The sequence below is a fragment of the Schistocerca serialis genome, chromosome 7 (assembly GCF_023864345.2).
Source record: "Schistocerca serialis cubense isolate TAMUIC-IGC-003099 chromosome 7, iqSchSeri2.2, whole genome shotgun sequence".
NCBI classification, from domain to species: Eukaryota; Metazoa; Arthropoda; class Insecta; order Orthoptera; family Acrididae; genus Schistocerca; species Schistocerca serialis.
Window position 1 is genome coordinate 55,325,953 of NC_064644.1, and position 19,051 is coordinate 55,345,003.

The window sequence follows — 19,051 nt, forward strand, 5'->3', positions numbered from 1 at the left end:
ACTTCGCAGTGCTGTGAAAGCTGGTCGAAATTTCAGCCATTATATAAGGTGCGTCCCTTCTTGCCTGTTGCAAAAAGTAGCCGTCATCTGCTGCTGTAGTTGACCTTGGTCGAACGCCACCTTTTCTTCTGCCAGCAGTGCCTGTGATTAGGGACGCTCCACATGGAAGTGACCCGATGCTGTGAGTAGTAGCAGATTCCTAGGCTACACTCGTCACACTTCGTCTTTCTTCCAGTTCCCGATTATTTTTCCTCGTATGAAGTCATCCAGATGATGTGTCTGGGCCACGTTGCGCGCTGTAGCCGCTCGCTGGATGACACACACGGTCTCTTCCCCTTTCGTTCAAGTGCCTTGTGTTGCCGGGTAACCCCCTTTCTACGTTAGAGTCAATATGACCTCACGCGATGTGACGTCTAAATTTCTGTACACGACTGAGAGGCCTCTGGTAACACACTCCTGAGTCGTGGATGCTTCCGTGAGGACGCGCGCGTGGTTTTTCTAGTGCCACTTGCGCGCGCTTTCCCTCGACTCTCATCCTCATCGTATCATCTTTGCCGGGTGATGGGGTCTGTGTGTTGGGGGTGTACTGTGTCGGACACGGAGTTGGACGGGTGTGCCCTTGTACTCAGTGTCCTGGCGACTGCAGCGAATGAACACCGTTGACCGTTGGACTGTGGGGGCCCACGTATTCCTGCAGCGTTGACCATTGGTACCGGCAAGTTAGTGGGCAAGGAACGGCTCTCCTCCCTTTCAACCTGGCCACGACGTACATCAGTCAGTTGTGGTGTACTAAATACTCCGAGATGTAATGAACAACTTGATAGCAGCCTTTAGCAGCAAGGCAGTATTATCTAGTGCCTACCTAAAATCCTGAAGCTATGGCGCTTCTTGGCATTTGTTTGAAATTATCTATGAAGACTGGAATGAGATATTCACTCTGCAGCGGAGTGTGCGCTGATATGAAACTTCCTGGCAGATTAAAACTGTGTGCCCGACCGAGACTCGAACTCAGGAGTTTGCCTTTCGCGGGCAAGTGCTCTACCATCTGAGCCACCGAAGCACGACTCACGCCCGGTCCTCACAGCTTTACTTCTGCCAGTACCTCGTCTCCTACCTTCCAAACTTTACAAAAGCTCTCCTGCGAACCTTTCAGAACCAGCACTCCTGAAAGAAAAGATACTGCGGAGACATGGCTTAGCCACAGCCTGGGGGATGTTTCCAGAATGAGATATTCGCTCTGCAGCAGAGTGTGCGCTGATATGAAACTTTCTGGGCGATTAAAACTGTGTGCCCGACCGAAACTCGAACTCTGGAGTTCGAGTCTCGGTCGGGCACACAGTTTTAATCTGACAGGAAGTTTCATATGTATGAAGACGGTTTAGCAAGTACTATTTTTTCCTTTTGTTCCTTTATTTAGGCTTCAGTCTTCTGACTGGTTTAATGCGGTCCGCCACGAATTTCGCTCCTGTGCCAACCTCTTCATCTCAGAGTAGCATTTGCAACCTACGTCCTCAATTATTTGCTGGATGTATTCCAATCTCTGTCTTCCACTACAGCCGATTCCCTCTACAGCTCCCTCTAATACCATGGAAGTCAGTCCCTGATGTCTCAACAGATGTACTATCAATCTGTCCCTTGTCCTTGCCAGCGTTTTCCAAATATTCCTTTCGTCTCCGATTCTGCGGGGAACCTTCTCATTCCCTACCTTATCAGTGTGCCTAATTTTCAACATGCGTCTGTAGCACCAAATCTCAAGTGCTTCGCTTGTCTTCTGGTCCGATTTTCTCACAGTCCATGTTTCACTGCCATACAAAGCTGTGCCCCAAACGCATATTTTCAGAAATTTCTTCCTCAAATTAAAGCCTATGTTTAGCACTAGTAGACTTCTCTTAGCCAGGATTGTCCTTTTTGCCAGTGCTAGTCTGCTTTTGATGTCCTCCTTGCTCCGTCCGTCATTGGTTATTTTCATGCCGAAGTATCAGAATTCTTAACTCCATCTAATTCGTGTCCATCAAACCTTATGTTAAGTTTCTCGCTGTTCTCATTTCTGCTACTTCTCATTACTTTCGTCTTTCTTCCATTTACTCTCAATCTGTATTCTGTACTCATTAGACTGTCCATTCCATTCAGCTGTTCATGTAATTCTTCTTCGCTTTCACATAGGACAACATCGTCATCAACGAACTATATCACTGATATTCTTTCACCTTTAATATTAGGCCCACATATAAACCTTTCTTTTATTTCTCCACTGGTTCCACGATGTACAGATCGAACAGTAGGGTGAAAGACTATGTCTCTGTCTTACATCCATTTCAATCCGAGCATTTCGTTCTTGGTCGTCCACTCTTATTATTCGTTCTTGTACATATTGTATATTACCCGTCCATCCCTATAGCTTACCGCCTTTTTTCTCAGAATTTCGAATATTTTGTACCATTTTACATTGTCGAACGCTTTTTCTAGAACGACAAGTCCTATGAACGTGTCTTGATTTTTCTTCAGTCTTGCTTCTATTATCAACTCCAACGTCAGAATTGACGTTTGAGTTTACCCTTCCTAAAGCCAAACTGATCATCATGTAACACATCTAAGACTGTACTTAAAGGTTGTTAGTTCAGTCCGGTGTGAGTTGGCCAGGAATCAAGTTTCTTTATTCCGGTGACACCTTTGGGACTGTGTATCTTAATCTGGAGGTTTCTGTCTGCACCAAGCTACTATTTTGCAATGTGAATCTTGTACTTGAAATTGTGGTTTGTTATTATTGAGTATTTGATACTACTATCATCAACAAAAATTACTACATCCAGAAAGTTAACGATTTCGTTGGTAAAATTGCTATCACACAAATCAATAGAAACCCCACAAACAAATTTGAAGCCCAAACCAAGATAATCGTAAATGCATGTCATACAATACTTACTGAATACGAAAAAAGGACATGTATACCCATGAACCCAAGAATACCAGACTCTGTGGAGACACCAAGATAAAGAAACAATTCGTTCCTGTAAGTTCTGTAGTAGACAATGTTAACAGTCCCACATACTACATAAGCAAGAAACTAAACAACCTCCTCAATAAATTTTAAACATACAACAAGTAATATACACTAATGAATTCTAGAACATGAGCTAAAAAATCAAGGATATAAAAATAGCCCCAAATGCAATATTTCTATCTTTCGAAATTACTAACCTGTACACCAACATCCCAATCCAGGAATCAATAGATATCATAGAACAAAACCTACTCAAGTACAGAAAAATCTCAGTACAACGCACTACAGAAATTTGACAACTAACAAAACTTGTATTACACCAAAAGTAATTCGAGTTTGATCATAAAATATACACACAAAAAGGCGGAGTTTCAATGGGATGTAGTATTGCTGGAACCATAGCTGACATATTCATAACAGCTTGGATGAAAAATTTTTTGGAACGAGAAACACAACTAATCAAAAAATGATAAACTGTTACAGATACGTAGACGACACTTTAATGCTTATAGAATGTAACGTAACTGACATATACGAAATACATAAAGCACTGATTCAATTATACCCCAAAATGAAATTCACCATAGAACACGAGACTAACGTAACAATTAACTTCCTCGACCTAACTATTAAGAACACCAGCAACCAACATTGCTTCGAAATTTACAGAAAGCCTACCACAACAGACTGTATTATTAATGCACACTCATGTCATCCAAAAGCCCATAAACTCGCATTCTTCCACAAAATGCTGAACAGATTAATACATTTACCACTAGAAGACGAAGCAACACAGAAGGAAATAAAAATCTTAGAATTCATAGCCCAGCAAAACAATTATGACCCCATAATTGTAACACAATTATAACACGATAAAACATAGCATGATAGGCACAGTATACATAAAGAAATAACATTGAACATACACACACCGACAAAGAAGAAAAAAAATACGTACCCTCGACCTATCTATGAATCATCTCGAACAAAATCAACAAATTATTAACAAAATCGGCATCGTATTTGCATTTCAAAACACACACAGCGTCAAACACAAAATTCACAAAGGTAGCTCGAAAATTCCCATACACAACAATCCCGGCATTTACAAAATTTCGTGTAACACATGTCACATATTCTACATAGGGCAAACTGGCAGAAACTTCAAAATTAGATACAAGGAGCACACCAGAGGAAATGAAAACAACCCATCCACATTTTTCAGCATTTACCAGCAGGGAAACACTATGTAAGACCCATAAACGAAGCACTAGAAATTCTCAATATAAAAAAGGGAACATTGATGAATGTCCTTGAGGAGATAGAGATGTATTGACATGCATACAGCAACCCAACAAATTTTCTGAACGAACAAATGGATCTCAAGCATAAAAAGTATATAGAAAAATGTATTCACTTTATAAATGGGGAAAACGGGTAAAATATTAATGTCAGTGACTCTAAACAACACATATCCATAGTAACAGGCATAACAACATGAGTAGTATAAAGCAGAGACAGAACACCAACATAAATTATGGACAACAACAATTATCATGAAAAGAAATTAAAAACGTAAAATATAGGCAAAACATAGTTAGAAACAAACCTATATGTAAAAATAGTAAGAAAAAGCCGAATTCACACATAACTTATTTATAATGGTAACTATGTAAACATGTAACATCGCTGACCCACTATCATCCAAGCTGCAAGAAACGCAGCATATATGGAAAACAAGTAACATCCAATATACAGCTCCACTGTACACTTGGGAGAAAGTAATAATTCCAAAACAGATAGGAAATAACAGCAACGATGTTATGTGGAAGGTTGAGAGGTGGCAGAAGCCCCCTCTCATATTTCTATCTCACTCTGAGAAATTCGATTTTCCTCTCTAAATGCATGTGGTGACTAGCTGCTATTCCTTCACATGCGGACTTTCCACGTTAAGTCTCTCGTCACCCGGGTGGTACGGTGACAGGCGGGGTCTGCTGATCTTGAAAGATTTAAGCCGACGGGTGTGAGGGAGTAGAGTGAATGCTTTCCAGACGCCAACATTGTCATAATAGCGGTGGAGACACGCTCGCAGGGGCCTGAAGGAGCGGCTGGGATAGAGATTCCGTTACTTCGCAGAAACTTTGCGAAAATACTTTCTGGCGGGCTAACAGCGAGGCGTGGGAATGACTTGTGTTGCCAGGCAGTTTTGGCGGGAAAATTCCCGCGTTTTCTGCAAAATCGTAACTGTGATTGGCTTGCTCAGGGCATAGGTCCGTGACGTAGCAAAATCGGCGCAGAAATTGGCGCCAAGAATGTCCATTGGTGGAATGGTAGTGCTTCGGCAATAGAGTGGAATTTTCCGCTGGTTTTTGAGTTGCTGATTGGAACGTTTAACCACAGCCACTGTCGTGGGGGCGGGAATGTTCTGTGTTCGGTTTGTACGGGTGCTCATGTGGTGGTCGGCTCTCGCCTTTCGGTTGGGGTAGGTTACAAAACTGAGCTCTCGCTGCTCTGAACAGCCTGCCTTCCGGTGGCTGTCTAATATACTTTTATTTAATTGTAACTGTTTGTCGAAGTTGCTGAAGTTCTGACTTCAACGTAACTTTTCGAGTACAGTTGGCAATTGAGCGTTCTGCGTACAAGTGCCCTATGTTGTTTGTCTTGAGCAGTTTTGGCTAAAGTTGACTGTATCGGAGTTACTGTGTGACTTCGCTTGTTAAAATCAATCACTGTACTGTCAGTGATTGCGTGGCGAACCTTCTTCGTCTCCCTCAGAGGCGCATTTGTATTGCTAGGAAGTCTTTAGTCTGGAACAACCAGACCAGAATAATTTGTTTCGAGCTATACTCGCGACATTATCATTACCACAACGGGATGTCGAAGCAACCAGCCATAGCCTCCGATACGCCAGATCGTGTCCTTGCAGTTAAGAAGACAGTTTGGTAATGTATGTCCGCAGCACCGGCAAAGCAGGCAATTTTGCTAGGTGATAATCGGAGTTCAGCAAAGCGCGCCTGTTCGTCTTTTCTAACTTTGTTCTGTCTTGGGTGTTCATTGTCTGAATTCTCACTACTGTAGCAGCAATTAATGTTGGGTTGGCTATGTGTTTCTCTTAAGATTTGAGTTGCAAGGAATTGGCTCCAGATAGCACTTCGTCATAAATGTCACTTTCACAGCATTTATTTGAGTATCCAATTTGAGCCAGTTTGATGTATTGTAAATGTTTCATGTGTTTTGTTTATTATTTATTCATAATAAATCATATTGTTATTTTGGACGGAACTTTCATTCTGTTAATCAGTAGAGCAATCCTATCATTTCTCACTACGTTAATGAAACTTACCTTTGTTTAACATATTTATCCAATTAAATTATTGCAGGTGCCAAACTCTTTTCTACTCCACTTGCAGGGTCGATTACAGTCAGTTCACGTTTCTTTTTAATCCATGTGCAACAGCAGAAGTCGGAGTTAGAATAGGGGGGGCTTAGAGCATCATTTACATATGTTGATTCTAGAAGAATTTAGTGTTAAATACACTGCTAGCCCCGGCACCTCACAAGTAAAACCCTAATCATATATTTTAAATTTTAAGATCATAGTTACAAAATCATTATATTAAGACCATCGGTTATCTATGTATTTACAGAGCACCTAACGATGGCCATTTGCCAAAATGGGCTCGATGCTGGTGAGATAAAACTTGTATAACTTACATATTAGTGTAGCTGACTACTATTCATAAATAATCATGTCATTAAAAGACATATTTTGCACTGCGGGCCCCAAAGAACAAAAGTTAATATCTGTTAGTTGTAGGCCTCATGGCCCTTATTGGACTGCCCCGTAAGCAAAGTTGTGTGGGCTCAAGCTGAAGGTACGCACGTGTGGGTCACGTATGTGTACGTGTTTGCTTTTGGACATTCTCTTAGTTCGCGTTGAGGAGCATTTCGGGTTATAAGGTACAGTTTAACGGGCCATCTGCCATTTGGTGCGTAGCCCAATTACAGTCAGTCCCTAAGACGCCGCATAATAGGTAAATCTCGATTTTTTAAAAATCTTGTTTGAATTATTATGTAATTATTCTTTAAATGATCTTGTACATTTCTTTTTGTTATTGCTGGGAAGGGTAACTTGCAATGTTAATGAAGTTTTAATAGTTGAATCTCTAATTGCCCCTGTAAGTATTACTTTGTGTGTTCATTTTCATGGAACTTGTTTTGTTGCGGACCTGGGCAGGGATGCGTTTTCCTTCTGCTTCGGCGATTTTGTCATCATCGCACAGGGCCTAAGTGTTGGCAGGTCAATTGCGATTCTACAGATCTCCTGTTCTAGCTACAAGCTGAGTAGTCTGTAGTTATTCTTTCGGTATCGTGCCACGGCAGGAGTGTCACCGGATTAGGAAGTAATTGACTCGGTATTTCTGTTATTGTAAGGTCCTTGGGAGCGTGTGATCAAAAATACACTCCTGGAAATTGAAATAAGAACACCGTGAATTCATTGTCCCAGGAAGGGGAAACTTTATTGACACATTCCTGGGGTCAGATACATCACATGATCACACTGACAGAACCACAGGCACATAGACACAGGCAACAGAGCATGCACAATGTCGGCACTAGTACAGCGTATATCCACCTTTCGCAGCAATGCAGGCTGCTATTCTCCCATGGAGACGATCGTAGAGATGCTGGATGTAGTCCTGTGGAACGGCTTGCCATGCCATTTCCACCTGGCGCCTCAGTTGGACCAGCGTTCGTGCTGGACGTGCAGACCGCGTGAGACGACGCTTCATCCAGTCCCAAACATGCTCAATGGGGGACAGATCCGGAGATCTTGCTGGCCAGGGTAGTTGACTTACACCTTCTAGAGCACGTTGGGTGGCACGGGATACATGCCGACGTGCATTGTCCTGTTGGAACAGCAAATTCCCTTGCCGGTCTAGGAATGGTAGAACGATGGGTTCGATGACGGTTTGGATGTACCGTGCACTATTCAGTGTCCCCTCGACGATCACCAGTGGTGTACGGCCAGTGTAGGAGATCGCCCCCCACACCATGATGCCGGGTGTTGGCCCTGTGTGCCTCGGTCGTATGCAGTCCTGATTGTGGCGCTCACCTGCACGGCGCCAAACACGCATACGACCATCATTGGCACCAAGGCAGAAGCGACTCTCATCGCTGAAGACGAGACGTCTCCATTCGTCCCTCCATTCACGCCTGTCGCGACACCACTGGAGGCGGGCTGCACGATGTTGGGGCGTGAGCGGAGGACGGCCTAACGGTGTGCGGGACCGTAGCCCAGCTCCATGGAGACGCTTGCGAATGGTCCTCGCCGATACCCCATTAGCAACAGTGTCCCTAATTTGCTGGGAAGTGGCGGTGCGGTCCCCTACGGCACTGCGTAGGATCCTACGGTCTTGGCGTGCATCCGTGCGTCGCTGCGGTCCGGTCCCAGGTGGACGGGCACGTGCACCTTCCGCCGACCACTGGCGACAACATCGATGTACTGTGGAGACCTCACGCCCCACGTGTTGAGCAATTCGGCGGTACGTCCACCCGGCCTCCCGCATGCCCACTATACGCCCTCGCTCAAAGTCCGTCAACTGTACATAGGGTTCACGTCCACGCTGTCGCGGCATGCTACCAGTGTTAAAGACTGCGATGGAGCTCCGTATGCCACGGCAAACTGGCTGACACTGACGGCGGCGGTGCACAAATGCTGCGCAGCTAGCGCCATTCGACGGCCAACACCGCGGTTCCTGGTGTATCCGCTGTGCCGTGCGTGTGATCATTGCTTGTACAGCCCTCTCGCAGTGTCCGGAGCAAGTATGGTGGGTCTGACACACCGGTGTCAATGTGTTCTTTTTTCCACTTCCAGGAGTGTAGATACAGGAACCATCGATATAACAGTTGTAGCCGGCCGAAGTGGCCGTGCGGTTAAAGGCGCTGCAGTCTGGAACCGCAAGACCGCTACGGTCGCAGGTTCGAATCCTGCCTCGGGCATGGATGTTTGTGATGTCCTTAGGTTAGTTAGGTTTAACTAGTTCTAAGTTCTAGGGGACTAATGCCCTCAGCAGTTGAGTCCCATAGTGCTCAGACCCTATAACAGTTGTATAATGTCGTAGCTGTGTTGGGAAAGTACCAGAGCTCCAAGCGCTAATAGAAAGCAATGATGCTCAAATCGCTGTAGGCACAGAAAGCTGGCTAAAGCCGGAGATATTCTCAACCGAAATTTTTGCGAAGGACTTAACGATGTTCCGAAAGGATAGGCTAAACGCGGATGGCGGTGGCGTGTTTCGTGCTGTTAGGTTTATCTTGTCGCAAAATTGAATTAAATAGTTCCTGTGAGTTGGTATGGTCAGAGGTCATTGTTGGCAACCACAATTAAATAATAATTGGATCCTTTTACAGACCTCCCAATTCGGATTATACAGTTGCGTAAAGGTTCAAAGAAAACTTGAGTTTGAATTCAAATACGTACACGACTCATACGATTATAATTGGTGGTGACATTAATTTATCCTAGTTATGTTGGCGAAAATACATGTTTAATTACAGAGATGCTGCGGCGGATTTTTTCGTGCGTGCGTGCGATGCACCAATTGCGACGGATTATACGTTGCTGCTGCAATGCAATTTCTTTTATAATTTTTGTTCACCTACCTCTTTCCAGCGGTAGATCTTCGCACGTAAACTCCTGACTGCAGCTACTTACGAGATCACAGAAAAGCAGTGTTGAGGAAACTGTAACCTCATAGCCACACGCTGTAGGCCGCTGTAAGTAAAATTTGCTGAAAACTTTCTATGTACTTTAAAGAAATGATTCGGAAGGGGATGTCACTCGTACTTTAAACACGAAGTTCAAATTTAAACCGTCAATAGATCTTTATTGCCGTTAAGCAAGATCATCAGCCCACATTTACGAAAATTACCAAAGTTTCTGCTCACAGTTATCACCATACCTAAAACAGCCAGAAATTTTACCTTCCCAAATTCCGAAACCAATTACTTGTAACACAGTCAATGATCGGCCAATTAATTCCGCACACGATATTCAGTGGTTGTCTTTAGTAAAAGCCTCTGATTCAGACCCTCCATTCGGCTCTGTACCAGAGGTTCGCAATCACTCCTGTCGACCATGCTGCCAATCGTCAGCTTTGCTTTTATGCTCGCCATAAAATACTCAGTAAGAATATACTCAGTACCGCCACGCTATATAATTCAAAGTTCACTCTCGATTTTCGTCGGAACGAATTATCACAATACTCTAAAGTTTTCATAAACAATTTCTGGTCACTACCAGATACCATTAACACTGTACCATAACGCGGAAGTCATCCGAAGACCTCATCTTACACATAACCGCCTCCAATCAAAGCTAGCTCGCGACTCTCCTGTCACTCTCCCACACTCAAAACTATATCTCCTCGCTAGGCGGCCAACCGTCTCGCTTCTCACTGGCTGTCAGCACTTACGACCAATGAGAACTCACTTCTAGGGCGTGGCTCACTCCAAAATCTAGCAAGCACCAACCACTTCTCTAGGCTCAGTGACGTCATCAAATTAAGTAACACAAAACTCTCTAATTAAATAAACAAAACAAAGTGAACTCTACATCTGTAAATTTATTATGTAGTCGCGAATGTTCTGGCTGTCTTACACATAAGCATACATACTTGGACATCCGACATTCACTAGTATGGGAACCACTAGTGGATTCGTTCCCACGTTATAGAGTTGGAACACTTGCTAGTTCCTGTAGAGAATTACATGAATGATTTTTAATAATGCCGAACGTCCCACATACTCTCACGCACGCATTCTCATTCACACACACTCTAACACACAATACACATGGTTACTTAGAATTCTTGAAATTATCATTATAGAAAAGTCACAAAGGTTTTCTGAAACTAAAAACTTTCCAAATTTATATATGAACACTGAAAGTGTTATCAGATCAACGTACATAGTCACTGAAGGTGAACTATTACATCACTTTATTTATTTAAATTCTTGACTCTCGGAAAATTAGGTCTTTTTTGGATTTTTACTAACTTCCAAAATACAACTATTTTTGATATCAGACTTTGACATACTATTTTTTTTCACAACAGAAGGTTGTACACCAAATATGACGTTCCTCAGGTTATTCCTTTATTATTTATTAATATTTTTAGTTTCGTATAATGTAAGTGGCCTTCCAGCGCTACTCCACTGCTTTCACACGCGCAGCTGCAACAGATGGTCGTGACGTCAGTCTGCAGGACACAACTCGTCCGTTACTGACTCTATAATACTCTACCGGCTTACATTGCAGCCCACATACATTCTGAAGTAAAGCTTTTAATAGACAAATGGGCGATCGCGCACTATTTGCGACGCCACAGTATGCATAAGACATCATCGGAAATCATGCTAAATTCTTTCTCTGAAAATTATTTCCAGCAGTTAGTTCATGAGCCCACGCGAATAGTAAACGGCTTTGAAAATACACTTCACCCCTTAGCAACAAATATTCCTAAGTTAACAAAGAGTGTCTAAATGGATACAGGGATTAGTGACCACAGGGTTGTCGTAGAGAGACTGAATATTGTAGCCCCCAAATCCTCCAAAAATAAACGAAAAATATACCTATTCAAAAAAGCAGATACAAATTCATTTTACACCTTGCTGAGAGACAATCTCCACTCCTTCCAAATTAATAATATAAGTGTAGACTAGATGTAGCTTGATTTCAAAGAAATAGTAATGGCAGCAATTGAGAGAATAATACCAAATAAGTTAACAAACGACGGAACTGATCCTCCTTAGTACACAAAACGGGTCAGGAGACTGCTGCAGAAACAACGAAACAAACATGAGAAATTTAAACAGGTGCAAAATCCCCTAGATTGGCGATCTTTTACAAAAGCTTGACATTTAGCGTGGAGATGCTTATGATAGTTCCTCAACGAAACTTTGTCTGGAAACCTGGCAGAAAATCCATAGAGGTTCTGGGTGTATGTAAAGAAAGCTTGCAGCAAAACACAACCAATGCCTACTCTGTGCGTCAACAATGGAGATACTATCGAAGACAGTGCTGCCAAATCAGAGTTACTAAACACTGCCTTCCAAAATGGCTTCACAGAAAAAGACTAAGTCAATATTCCAGGATTCGAATCGAGAACAGCTGCCAACATGAGTAAAGTAGATGTCCTCGGACTAGTGAAGCAACTTAAAACACTTAATAAAAGCAAGTCTTCTGGTCCAGACTGTATACTAATTAGGTTCCTTTCGCAGTATGCTGATGCGTTAGCTCCATACTTAACAATCATATACAAGCGTTCTTTCGACGAAAGATACGTACCGAAAGATTGGAACGCTACACAGGTCACGCCAGTATTCAAGACAGGTAGTAGGAGTAATCCACTAAATTACAGGCCCATATCATTAACATAGATATGCAGCAGGATTTTGAACATATATTGTGTTCAGACATGATGAATTACCTCTAAGTCTCTCGAAACACATTCAACATGGATTTAGAAAACATCGTTCTTGTGAAACACAACTATCTCTTTGCTCGCATGAAGTGTTGAGTGATCGACAAGGGATGATTGATTTCGTATTTCTGGATTTCTGGAAGGCTTTTGACACTGTACCACACAAGCGGCTTGTAGTGAAATTGCGTGCTTATCGTCTCAGTTTTGTGAACGGATTCGTGATTTCCTGTCACAGAGGTCACAGTTCGTAGTAATTGAGGGCAAGTCATCGAGTAAAGCAGAAGTGATTTCTGGCGTTCGACAAGGTAGTGTTATTGGGCCTTTACTGTTCCTTATCCATACAAACGATTTATGAGACAATCTGAGTAGCCTACTTAAGTTGTTTACAAATGACACTGTCGTTTATCGACTAATAAAGTCATCACAAGGCCCAAAACATTGCAGAACGATTTAGAAAAGACATTTGTATGGTGCGAAAGTTGACAATAGACCCCATATAACGAAAAGGGTAAGGTCATCAAAGAGCTAAGAGAAATCCGTTTAACTTCCGTTACACGACAAATCAGTCAAATCTAAAGGCCTTAAATTCAACTAAATACCTAGGATTTACAATTACTAACAACTTAAATTGGAAGGAACACGTAGAAAATGTTGTGAGGAAGGCTGACCAAAGGCTGCGGTTTATTGGCAAGACACTTAAAAAATGTAACGTATATACTATGGAGACTGCCTACACTACGCTTGTCAGCTCACTCTCAGAATACTGCTGCGTAGTCTGCGTCCTTATCAGACACAATTGACGGAGTACATAGAGAAAGTTGAAAGAAGGGCAGCACGTTTTGTATTATCGCGAAAGAGGTAGAAAGTGTCACTGAAATAATACAAGATTAGTGGGGACATCATTAAAACAACGGCGCTTTTCGCTGCGGCGGAATATTCTCACGAAATTACAAACGCCACCTTTCCCCTCCAAATGCAAAAATGTTTTCTTGACACCGACTTACTTACGGAGAAACAATCACCATGATAAAATAAGGAAAATCAGAGGTCGTACGGAAAGATATAGGTGTTCGTTCTTTCCGCTATACGAGATTCCTACACTACAGAATTGGGAAGGTGGTTCGATGAATCCTCTACCAGGTACTTAAATGTGATTTGCAGAGTGCTCGTGTACATGCAGATGTATCATTAACCTATAATGACAAAACATGGTGAATCAAGACTTTATCTTTTGCCTTAAGATGGGCAGTAAAACACACTAAATTAGTAGTGTAATTCCTTCTATGATATTTTCGCTAGCTACAAGGGCAGTAATAACCGCGCTTTAGGTTTACACACTTCCGTTTGGCATTCACAGACACAGAGTAGCTGCACCTTCGTCTGGATGTAAAAGTGGTAAGAAGCTGTACTCTTCGCGTGGAACTTAGAAATAGATGCAACGAGTAAACCTAAATATTTTTCTGGGATAACTTAGAAGCGTTCTACAGTTATTGCAGATAACTTCGGTAGAGCAGTAAAATTATCTATAAATAATTCAGCAGCTTGTGTTAGAACTCCGCTGCACTGTAGTAGCAAATTAAAACCGTTCTACAGTTATTGCAGATAACTTCGGTAGAGGAGTAAAATGATGTATAAATAATTCAGCAGCTTGTGTTAGAACTCCGCTGCGCTGTAATAGCAAATTAACTGCTTGATTAGCTACTGAATGTAATACTGGTTTGCGAACGTAGCGAAACAGCGAAGCAGCAGTAGCACAGACAGCGGGACTTGGAGGGACGTGTGGCGCCCCCAGTGGCGGGAACAGACACTAACGAGAGAGCGCGGAACGGAAGAGAACGCGGTGGAATTCCAGAGAGCAATGTGCGACGGCGTAAACAAGAGGAGGCGCTAGGACGGCCTGGTGTGCGGACAGGAAAATTGGTACAGGTCAGAAGCTGCTCCTATACGGACAGGGGCGGCACGCAGCCAAATTTCACTGCCATCCTCCTCCTCCCCCCTCCCCACCCCATCTCACCCCAACCCAACGCTTAAATAAAAAAAAAAAAAAAAAAAAAAAAGCGCGTCCAGTCCGGCGCCGTCGCCGCAGAAACACGGGCCTACTGCTGGTGCCTGCCGCACCCGTTTTAATTAGAAAGTTTATTTCGCTTTTAATGAACAGATAATGGCTATAAATACGCTCTTACAAAAATTTCAATTAAGCTGAAATAATTAACGGTTACAGATTACTTTTTTCAGGAAAAAAGAATGAAATACTACATTCGAAAGTAATGTCAGTGTGAATTCTTACAAAGGGCATCAACGCAAAGCCCCAGTGTCCCTTGATGTGACGCGACGTAGCTGCAAACAAGACGATGTCACACTGCCTCTACCCCGAACAGTACAGTACCAGGGGAACAAGAAAATTTATCAGCCTTGCAGTAATATCGTTATTTTTCGGGCAATATTTCACTCCTTACACTGCTTCCAACGATTTATCAGTAAATGAAATTGATCTGTAGAAGCTCGGAACAACAACAAAAAATTGTGTCCTTTAAACTGCACGCACTAAAATTGGGGCCCAGAGAAATTTGTAGGCAGAAACAGTCGAAGGCAGATCCGCTAATTCCCATGTCCTAAAACCGCAACGTTTCCGGTAGGTAGAATGACCAGGGGCTCTCATTTGATGTTTTACTACGTATCAAGAGGGCTGGAGACGTTTCAAGAAGAAGTGTAAGGTTAAAACTTTTAGAGTCGGAAATGACTGCAATTTATTTTATTTTCTGTCTAACGCAATCACAGTTCTTTTTAGTTACGACCCGGTCTTCAGCTACTACAATGGAAAACATAGAATGAAATTATAAACACAGATAATAAAAATCGTTTACTATTAACTTGACAAAGTATACGTTAAAATGGGCATAATATAAAATATGGTGCATACTTATGGATGAGCATATAGTACCTGAAATGCACATGAGAGTCGTTGTCATACTACTAAAAGATGACGAATCTAGACTTATGCAGATTACGTACGTGTACACATCTTCTCCTGTCACATAACCGCCTTCTCTACGGGTGATTTCAGAACCTGTGAACAATTTTTGTTAAGCAGTGAACACATAGGGTGGTGTTGGGGCGATCACTCTGTTGTAGAAATAATTCAAAAGCCAAGATCGCTTAAATACTGTCTACTGGATAACCGGTTTCAACACACTGAAGGTGCCATCATCGGATCTGAATGTAGCTTAACATTTATAAACCATTTGGATATAATGATACGTGAGGCAGACCAGCTGATACAAAATCATTGTCACAAAAATAAAAAACGACTGCTCCCACGGTCAATCTTTTCCGTCAGATTTGTAAAACCGAAGTCACAAGATAAAACTATTAGTTACATGACCGCTGCTCGACTAACAACGGTCGGCATCACGTAACCGACCGTTGTTAGTCGAGCAGCGGTCATGTGCCTAATACACTCCTGGAAATGGAAAAAAGAACACATTGACACCGGTGTGTCAGACCCACCATACTTGCTCCGGACACTGCGAGAGGGCTGTACAAGCAATGATCACACGCACGGCACAGCGGACACACCAGGAACCGCGGTGTTGGCCGTCGAATGGCGCTAGCTGCGCAGCATTTGTGCACCGCCGCCGTCAGTGTCAGCCAGTTTGCCGTGGCATACGGAGCTCCATCGCAGTCTTTAACACTGGTAGCATGCCGCGACAGCGTGGACGTGAACCGTATGTGCAGTTGACGGACTTTGAGCGAGGGCGTGTAGTGGGCATGCGGGAGGCCGGGTGGACGTACCGCCGAATTGCTCAACACGTGGGGCGTGAGGTCTCCACAGTACATCGATGTTGTCGCCAGTGGTCGGCGGAAGGTGCACGTGCCCGTCGACCTGGGACCGGACCGCAGCGACGCACGGATGCACGCCAAGACCGTAGGATCCTACGCAGTGCCGTAGGGGACCGCACCGCCACTTCCCAGCAAATTAGGGACACTGTTGCTCCTGGGGTATCGGCGAGGACCATTCGCAACCGTCTCCATGGAGCTGGGCTACGGTCCCGCACACCGTTAGGCCGTCTTCCGCTCACGCCCCAACATCGGGCAGCCCGCCTCCAGTGGTGTCGCGAAAGGCGTGAATGGAGGGACGAATGGAGACGTGTCGTCTTCAGCGATGAGAGTCGCTTCTGCCTTGGTGCCAATGATGGTCGTATGCGTGTTTGGCGCCGTGCAGGTGAGCGCCACAATCAGGACTGCATACGACCGAGGCACACAGGGCCAACACCCGGCATCATGGCGTGGGGAGCGATCTCCTACACTGGCCGTACACCACTGGTGATCGTCGAGGGGACACTGAATAGTGCACGGTACATCCAAACCGTCATCGAACCCATCGTTCTACCATTCCTAGACCGGCAAGGGAACTTGCTGTTCCAACAGGACAATGCACGTCCGCATGTATCCCGTGCCACCCAACGTGCTCTAGAAGGTGTAAGTCAACTACCCTGGCCAGCAAGATCTCCGGATCTGTCCCCCATTGAGCATGTTTGGGACTGGATGAAGCGTCGTCTCACGCGGTCTGCACGTCCAGCACGAACGCTGGTCCAACTGAGGCGCCAGGTGGAAATGGCATGGCAAGCCGTTCCACAGGACTACATCCAGCATCTCTGCGATCGTCTCCATGGGAGAATAGCAGCCTGCATTGCTGCGAAAGGTGGATATACACTGTACTAGTGCCGACATTGTGCATGCTCTGTTGCCTGTGTCTATGTGCCTGTGGTTCTGTCAGTGTGATCATGTGATGTATCTGACCCCAGGAATGTGTCAATAAAGTTTCCCCTTCCTGGGACAATGAATTCACGGTGTTCTTATTTCAATTTCCAGGAGTGTAGTTTCATCTTGTGACTTCGGTTTTACATACCTTCATTTACAAGTTGGACGTGCCACGTTAATATACCCAAGAATACGGCAACTACGGTTAGATCGTAGCAGCGACCAATTACGATTTCTCGTTTATTTCATTCTTTCACGTCATCTCATCGACCCAATTTTCTGCGCTGAGTCCACATAACCGACCAGCACGTACACACTGCTCCACTGCCACGACATACGTCAATGTTGGATGGTCGCATGACTCCCTAGTATCAGTTCTATATCATCTTCAAGTACCCTTTAGTTAACAGTGGGTCCAATTTTTGGTCCTTTGGATCTACGAAGTATTATTTATTAATAAAACATATTGTTGACGCAACACTGAGAAAGCTGTCAAGACACAAATCTTCCAACCACGTAATGCTCCGTTTAGAATTTCGTTACATTTCGCGAAAATTGAAACAATAGCCCGATTGAATTGAAAGAACTATTTGTGTAACAATGACCCAATATTAAGAGAACCGTCCTGGAGTTAGGATTATTTTATTTGGGAAATTGTATAAAACTTCATCAAACAATTCCATCTGCTACTGGTAGCAGTACACTTTATGTTTGAATTGATGTCAGAAACAGTCACGTTCAAACCTGACCAAAAATGTTTCCATTTTAAAGGAAACCTTCCATTCGCATGTGTTTCGTGTTTTAACAGGTGCATCACCTCACTTGGGAAGTGAATCAGGGCGTGGCAGTTTGATCGGCCTACATAAAATGGATAATCAATCGCACAGTGAGACTGTGGCTCGTACTGGACATGCACGTACAACTGTGATTCTTACGTTGAACAAGCGGAGAAGAAAGGTCGTCATACGATGAAGTTAAGAGTCAGAAGTCGACCACGCAGTGTGACCAAAGCACGGAATGACGATCTTGTCCGCGTGGTCGGAACGAACAACTTAATTTAGATAGATAAGTCGATACCATACAACTGAAACAGGCGTGGAACTGTAAGAATTGAAAGTATCACGACGGCAACAAAAAGGTTACCGGCTTCCCTACCACGTCAGGCAATTAAAGTATCATAAGCTTTCGGCCAACCACTTCATGGCCAATGTGAAGTGTTATGTCTGTTGATGGACTCCGGTTATGTCTTTACGTAACATACCGGCTGTGACGCCACCAGTAACGACGGTACTGTCATATATGGCCTCCTTGTTCAGTGAGCTACCTCAGGCAGCGTCGCTAAGCACGCTGAGCTAATTCGCCAACCTTAATAATGGTGTCGTTCATGACGTTTACATAAATGGACTCCGTAATTCTACTATCCGGAAAACCATTATCGCGAGCTACCACAAGGTAGTCGTCAGACTTATTCTGTGGACCAACCTGCAGAGAATGCGCGCCTACAGCAGAGTGCACGGGTAGTGTAGGCGCCGGCACTTCTCAAGGTCCTCCTGTTGTTACATAGTGAGATTGTTCGCACTCAGAGGCTATTTTCTACATCCCCGGCGTCCTGAGATATGCCGCATCTTCCACAGTACTCTGGAGTCAGCGGATTTTTGTCACAGGTCTGAATATCTTTTTGATTTTGTGTACGGTAGGTGTTATCACCTATGTGACCCAGAAATTGTCAAAGCCGAGTATGATCTTGGAGATAGTCATCGGATCCAGCTAGACGACACCTTCCATGGCCACGTACTCACGGAAT